We start from the raw sequence: 6916 nt of genomic DNA, 5'->3' as shown, positions 1-6916 counted from the left end.
AATATTTGCAAATAAGATAAAATATTGTTAGATGAATAGATGTTAGACACAATGCAGCCTTGTTCCTATGAGCTTAATAAAGGATTGGAAGCACTTTTGAAAATGGCTCTGATGTTGAATGATTTCAGAAGAAAAGTATAGTGTATACATCGTTTTTTATCTTTATTATTGTATATAATGGATATATAGAGTTATGTTTTTATATTGTCTTAAAATATAATATTTATTTGTATACAATTGTTAGATAAAGGTAGAATGTGTGACTTTGACGATTTTGTTGAATGGTTGTTCTCGTTATAATGCTACTCATTAAATGTTTGAACAACATATCTAGTTTAAGAAAATTCAATAAAGGTGCAGTGGCGGATCCATGGGGCCAGGGGTTGGAATCCCCTTTTTGATGATTTGAATCGGGACATGTATTTAGAACACCCCCTTTCTCTTGGGTTGGAACCCTTTTAAAAATTACCCGTCCCTGTGGTGGTGTCAATATCACGCGAACCTGCATTCTTTTTTCTATGTTATAGACAACATTCTATGGAACCACATTATGATAACCCTGTCACAACAACAAGGTTTCATATGACCAAAATTGTATACAGTCAATATAGTAGTGAATGCTTCTTTTATGAAATGTATACGAAATGAAAACAAGTGACCTTCACAGTTGATTCAAGCGCCACTATTTTTCGAATTTCATACCACATACATTAACTTACTTAATTCAATTGTACTTATAAATGAATATTTTGGATGCAACTGATACAAATACTAGAATTTATAAGATTTGAGAAAATTATGAGAAATAGAAAAAAATCCTTATACATGATATGATATTAATTTTCAGCAACTTGTGGCATTGGGAGTATTTGTGATAGATGTGATCATTTCAAACTTCTTCTAATTAGAGAAAACTATGTAAAGGTCTGTTGCAGGAGCTGTAGTAAGCACATCGTTTTCGGATATTACGAGGATGGAGATAAGAAACTAACAACCTGCACCTGCAAATACGACCGTAAGACTACACATTGTGTTTCTCATTAGTGTTACATGTCCTCCTTATCTAATCACTTTGCAAGCATTTACCAAATGTTAATCGAATTCTTGGCAAACTTGGTATTAACTTGGGATATAAAAAGAATGAATAAATGAGGTATTCTAAAATGCTAGTTACCTTTCTTTCGTTTTAGCTTATCTCAGCCAAAGGTCAGTATGAGACTCACTTTGTGTTCTTCTTTCATCTATGGTCCGGCGTCCGACGTAATTTGTTTCAAATGTTTTCATCTCGAAATTTCTGAACCAATTAGAATCCAAATAGATACTCTTTATCTCAAGGAATCTCTTAAAACATTGCTTATATGGCAAAAAATACAACATACGTGTCTATCAAATATTTACTTTAAATAAGGTAAAATTATGAGGAAATACAGTTTATTTTTCAAAAATATATAATCTGTCATGTTTACAGTCTATTTTTAAGCAGTTAAGCTGCTTTATGCGAGCACCCTAGATTTATGTTCTACCCAATAAATGCTGAAATATGTGCCACTTTTATTATCTGGCTGACTATCATGTTATTTATAACTAATTGGGCACTTTTTTCACACTTTTTATTCTGGAATATAAAAAAATATTACCATCAAAACGTTAAATTTATATCGATTTTCCCAAAAGTTTTGAAGTTGCACATATGAAGTAGTGCTCGATAGAAATCACTCTATAGTTTAGTAACCTGTGCTGTTGGCTAAGATATCAAATATCAATTGTATGAAATAATTGATCGATAAAAATCTATAGGATAAATCGTTTACATTTCCCATGTGGCAAAAGTCGTAGGAATATTGTTGGTCATCGATACGTATTACATACGTCAGTAGTCTATTAATCAGCTGATATAAGTTGGCGGCAATTTCAAATTACATAGAAGACGAAATTTACGTTCCTTTTAATTGGGAGAACTCTGATGATACATACGTACTTTATTATTAATCATTTTATTTGTTGTTTTTTTGTCTGAAATGAAATGCCGCCATGGCTAAAAATAGAACATTGGGGTAAAATGCAGTTTTTGGCTTATAACTCAAAATCCAAAGCATTTAGAGCAAATCTGACGTGGGGTAAAATTGTTAATAAGGTCAAGATCTATCTGCCCTGAAATTTTCAGATGAATCAGACCACCCATTGTTGGGTTGCTGTCCCTAAATTGGTAATTTTAAGGAAATTTTACTGTTTTTGGTTATTATTTTGAATATTATTATAGATTGAGATAAACTGTAAACAGCAATAATGTTCAGCAAAGTAAGATTTACAATGAAGTCAACATGACCAAAATGGTCAGTTGACCCCTTTAGGAGTTATTGCCCTTTATAGTCAATTTTTAACAATTTTTCGTAAATCCTGGTTAACTTTTACAAAAATCTTCTCCTCTGAAACTACTGGGCTAAATTTTACAAAACATATTCAGAATCAGTACAAGGCTATCTAGTTTAAGATTTGTGTTTTGTGACCGGGCAAACCAACCAAGATGGCCGCCATGGCTAAAAATAGAACATAGGGGTAAAATGCAATTTTTGGCTTATAACTCAATAACCAAAGCATTTAGAGCAAATCTGACAAGGGGTAAAATTGTTTATCTGGTCAAGATCTATCTGCTCTGAAATTTTTAGATGAATCTGACAACTCGTTGTTAGGTTGCTGCCCCTAAATTGGTAATTTTAAGGAAATTTTGCTGTTTTGGGTTATTATCTTGAATATTATTATAGATAGAGATAAACTGTAAACAGCAATAATGTACAGCAATTTAAAACTCAAAAATAAGTCAAAATGACCAAAATGGTCAATTGACCCCCTAAGAAGTTATTGTCCTTTATAATCAATTTTTAACAATTTTCCTAAAATTTGTAAATTTTAACTAACATTTTCCATTGAAACTACACGGACAAGTTCATTATAGATAGAGATAATTGTAAGCAGCAAGAATGTTCAGTAAAGTAAGATGTACAAACACATCACAATCACCTAAATACAATTTTGTCATGAACTGTCTGCTTCCTTTGTTTAATTCACATATACCAAGGTGAGCGACACAGGCTCTTTAGAGCCTCTAGTTTTTTTTTTATAAAAGCCTTTAATATAAATTCACTTTCTTTACAGTTGTATTGATTTAAGTTACTGTAACTGTCTTATTTATAAGTAAGGATGCAGTATTTTTTGCAAAGAAGCAATGCTATCCAAAAGAGTTCAAAGAATGAAAATGTATTAATAACTATAGGCCACAATAAATGTCGTTAATAATGAGAAATGTTTGTACCATATACATGCAGAATGTTTTAAAAGGATCCGATATGAAACATGTGGAACAATTCAAACAAACAAAAACTTACGTTACTAAAAACAAATATGAAGGACCTAAAACAATAGAAAAATACTAATTCACAGGCCCTTGAAGTTGACATGGCATGGGTACTTAAAGAAAATAACAGAGCTCTCTGCATGTATATTTCATTATTTTAGAGGTTGCAATCATGAGAAAATATCAAAACTTTTTATGATAAACATAAAAAAAGTGATTTTTTTATAATTACTGACGAGACAATGGTTAAGTTTAAACCATCAAAACTGTGATGAAATACATATTTCAAATAATCACGTCTATAAAATAGAGAATGGAAATGGGGAATGTGTCAAAGAGACAACAACGCGACCAAATAAAAAAACAACAGCAGAAAGTCACCAACAAGTCTTCAATGTAGCGAGAAATTCCCGCACCCGGAGGCGTCCTTCAACTGGCCCCTAAACAAATATATACTAGTTCAGTGATAATGAACGCCATACTAATTTCCAAATTGTACACAAGAAACTAAAATTAAAATAATACAAGACTAACAAAGGCCAGAGGCTCCTGACTTGGGACAGGCTCAAAAATGCGGCGGGGTTAAACATGTTTGTGAGATCTCAACCCTCCCCCTATACCTCTAACCAATGTAGAAAAGTAAACGCATAACAATACGCACTATAACCTTTTTGGAACAATACACAGATACAGTTGCAAACTTTCCAGAGGTGCTATCCAGCACTTTGATTTACAGAAGTCGGTTAAAATAATATAAAAAAAAACGTCGAGTAATTTAATCATTATTAAACCGAACACTGTGCATTAACTACCTCAGATGGATTGCACAGTTGAAAATACTCTTACCTTAGGGGCGGACGCTGGATTATGAAAGGATTGGAATTCTGTAAAATTTAAAAACTAGTGTACAATGTAAATCTGAATTCAGTGTTCATTGTTTTCTTTTGTAATTTCTGTAAAATAAAATGTATTTTAGAATGTACCAGTGCCTTTTTGGGGATCGAATTTAATGAGGATCATTTTTTTCTTTCAAAACAGCTTGAAGGGGACACTTATGCACATGTACATAGTATGTCCTTATTATCTACAAAGTTTCATGCAATTCTGTGGTGTGGTTTCAGAGGATTTGCAATGATAGGAACAGGACTGACTGACGAACAGACAGACGGACAGATCAAAATCATTATATTCTTTGCAACTTCGTTGCTTGGGGTATGATAAAATATTTTATCTGATTAGGAATATTTGCTCTCTTACAACATACCTTTGATAAATGGTGGACATTTTAGTGATATCCTATAAGGAAATATAACAGCATATATATCTTTCCATTCCATTTATTGTTTCTGTTTATAACATGTATAATCATTTACCTTTCTCAGCTGCTTGGCTAGCTTTTGAAGCTGGTAAAAAATATTGTAAGGACAAACAAGATAATGGTGATACTGATGAAGAATCAGACAAAGGTAGTAATTATAGACATTATTTAAATACGGTTGCATTTCAGATTTAACCCGATCTATTATATTTCAAACATTCTTCAACAATTTTGTACATTTCCATCAATTCAAAATCTCATTTATATGAAGGGCTTCACTTGTCTGCCAAAAAAATATTTGCAAATAAGATGAAATATTGTTGGATACACAATGGAGCTTTGTTCCTATGAGATTGATAAAAAGTAAAATCACAAAAATACTGAACTCAGAGGAAAATCAATTTGGAAAGTCCATAATCACAAAAAGTCATGGCAAAATCAAAAAACAAAACGCATCAAAAACGAATGGACAAGAACTGTCATATTCCTGATAAAGGATTGAAAGTCCTTTTGAAAATGGCTCTGATGTTGAATGATTTCAGAAGAAAAGTACATTGTACATTGTATACATCGTTTTTCATCTTTTTTTATTGTATATAATGGATATAAAGAGTTAAATTTTTATATTGTCTTAAATATAATATTTATTTGTATACAATTGTTAGATAAAGGTAGAATGTGTGACTTTGACGATTTTGTTGAATGGTTGTTCTCGTTATAATGCTACTCATTAAATGTTTGAACAACATATCTAGTTTAAGAAAATTCAATAAAGGTGCAGTGGCGGATCCATGGGGCCAGGGGTTGGACACCCCTTTTTGATGATTTGAATCGGGATATGTATTTAGAATACACCCTTTCTCTTGGGTTGGAACCCTTTTAAAAATTACCCGTCCCTGTGGTGGTGTCAATATCACGCGAACCTGCATTTTTTTTTCTATGTTATAGACAACATTCTATGGAACCACATTATGATAACTCCGTCACAACAACAAGGTTTCATATGACCAAAATTGTATACAGTCAATATAGTAGTGAATGCTTCTTTTATGAACATGTATACGAAACGAAAACAAGTGACCTTCACAGTTGATTGAAGCGCCACTATTTTTCGAATTTCATACCACATTCATTAACTTACTTCATTCAACTGTACTTATAAATGAATGTTTTGGATGCAACTGATACAAATACTAGTGTTTATAAGATTTGAGAAAATTATGAGAAATAGAAAAAAATCCTTATACATATGATATTAATTTTCAGCAACTTGTGGCATTGGGAGTATTTGTGAAAGATGAGATCATTTCAAACTTCTTCTAATTGGAGAAAACTATGTAATAGTCTGTTGCAGGAGCTTATATGTTACATGTAGCCTAAAGTCAAGCTATAATTATTAAACCGAAACCTAATTATTCAAACTTGATAACTGTTACAAAAATAAAGTATCCATGTACCTATTATATATATATTGCTACAAAAAAGGCAATTGACAAATACCTAATAAAATTTGGAAATAAATTGTCTTTCAATGTTAATCAAAGCACTGACGTACTGTTAACTCTGTTGACCACAATATCTGAATGCTTGCAAATAAATCATATATGATTCAATATACATATATATGTAGACTCTTAGAAGCAACTTCAGTTGTTTCTTTTGTCCGTTATCAAATATTTGTATCAAATATAGAACGATCTTGTATCAAACAGGTTATCAAGAAGCTGCTAAAAAATATTCTAAGGACATACAAGATAATGGTGATACTGATGAAGAATCAGAACAAAGAAGTAATTATAGACATTATTTAAATACGGTTGCATTTCAGAGTTAACCCGACCTATTATATTTTAAACATTCTTCAACAATTTTGTACATTCCCATCAATTCAAAATCTCATTTACATGAAGGGCTACACTTGTCTGCCAAAAAAATATTTGCTAAGAAGATGAAATATTGTTAGATACACAATGGAGCTTTGTTCCTATGAGATTGATAAAGGATTGAAAGTCCTTTTTAAAATGGCTCTGATGTTAAATAATTTTAAAAGAAATGTACATGGTTATACATCGTTTTTCATCTTTTTTATGGTATATAATGGATATATAGATTAATAATTTTATATTGTCTTAAATATGATATTTATTTGTATACAATTGTTAGATAAAGGTAGAATGTGTGACTGATGATTTTGTTGAATGGTTGTTCTCGTTATAGTGCTACTCATTAACTGTTTTAATAAAAAT

The 6916-nt window shown here is 31.3% G+C and overlaps 1 long non-coding RNA gene across 1 annotated transcript; it reads left to right on the top strand.

Moving 5' to 3' along the window:
* The first annotated feature begins 918 nt into the window (after positions 1-918).
* Positions 919-6555, top strand: LOC134705097 (uncharacterized). The gene is made up of 3 exons (XR_010105477.1): positions 919-1015; positions 4735-4818; positions 6383-6555. It is a non-coding gene; the product is annotated as an uncharacterized LOC134705097 (long non-coding RNA).
* Positions 6556-6916: the final 361 nt, after the last annotated feature.

Source organism: Mytilus trossulus, chromosome 2, assembly GCF_036588685.1.
Source record: "Mytilus trossulus isolate FHL-02 chromosome 2, PNRI_Mtr1.1.1.hap1, whole genome shotgun sequence".
Taxonomy (NCBI): Eukaryota; Metazoa; Mollusca; class Bivalvia; order Mytilida; family Mytilidae; genus Mytilus; species Mytilus trossulus.
The sequence above is the reverse complement of the archived record's forward strand: the minus strand, read 5'-3'. Positions and strand labels throughout refer to the sequence as shown.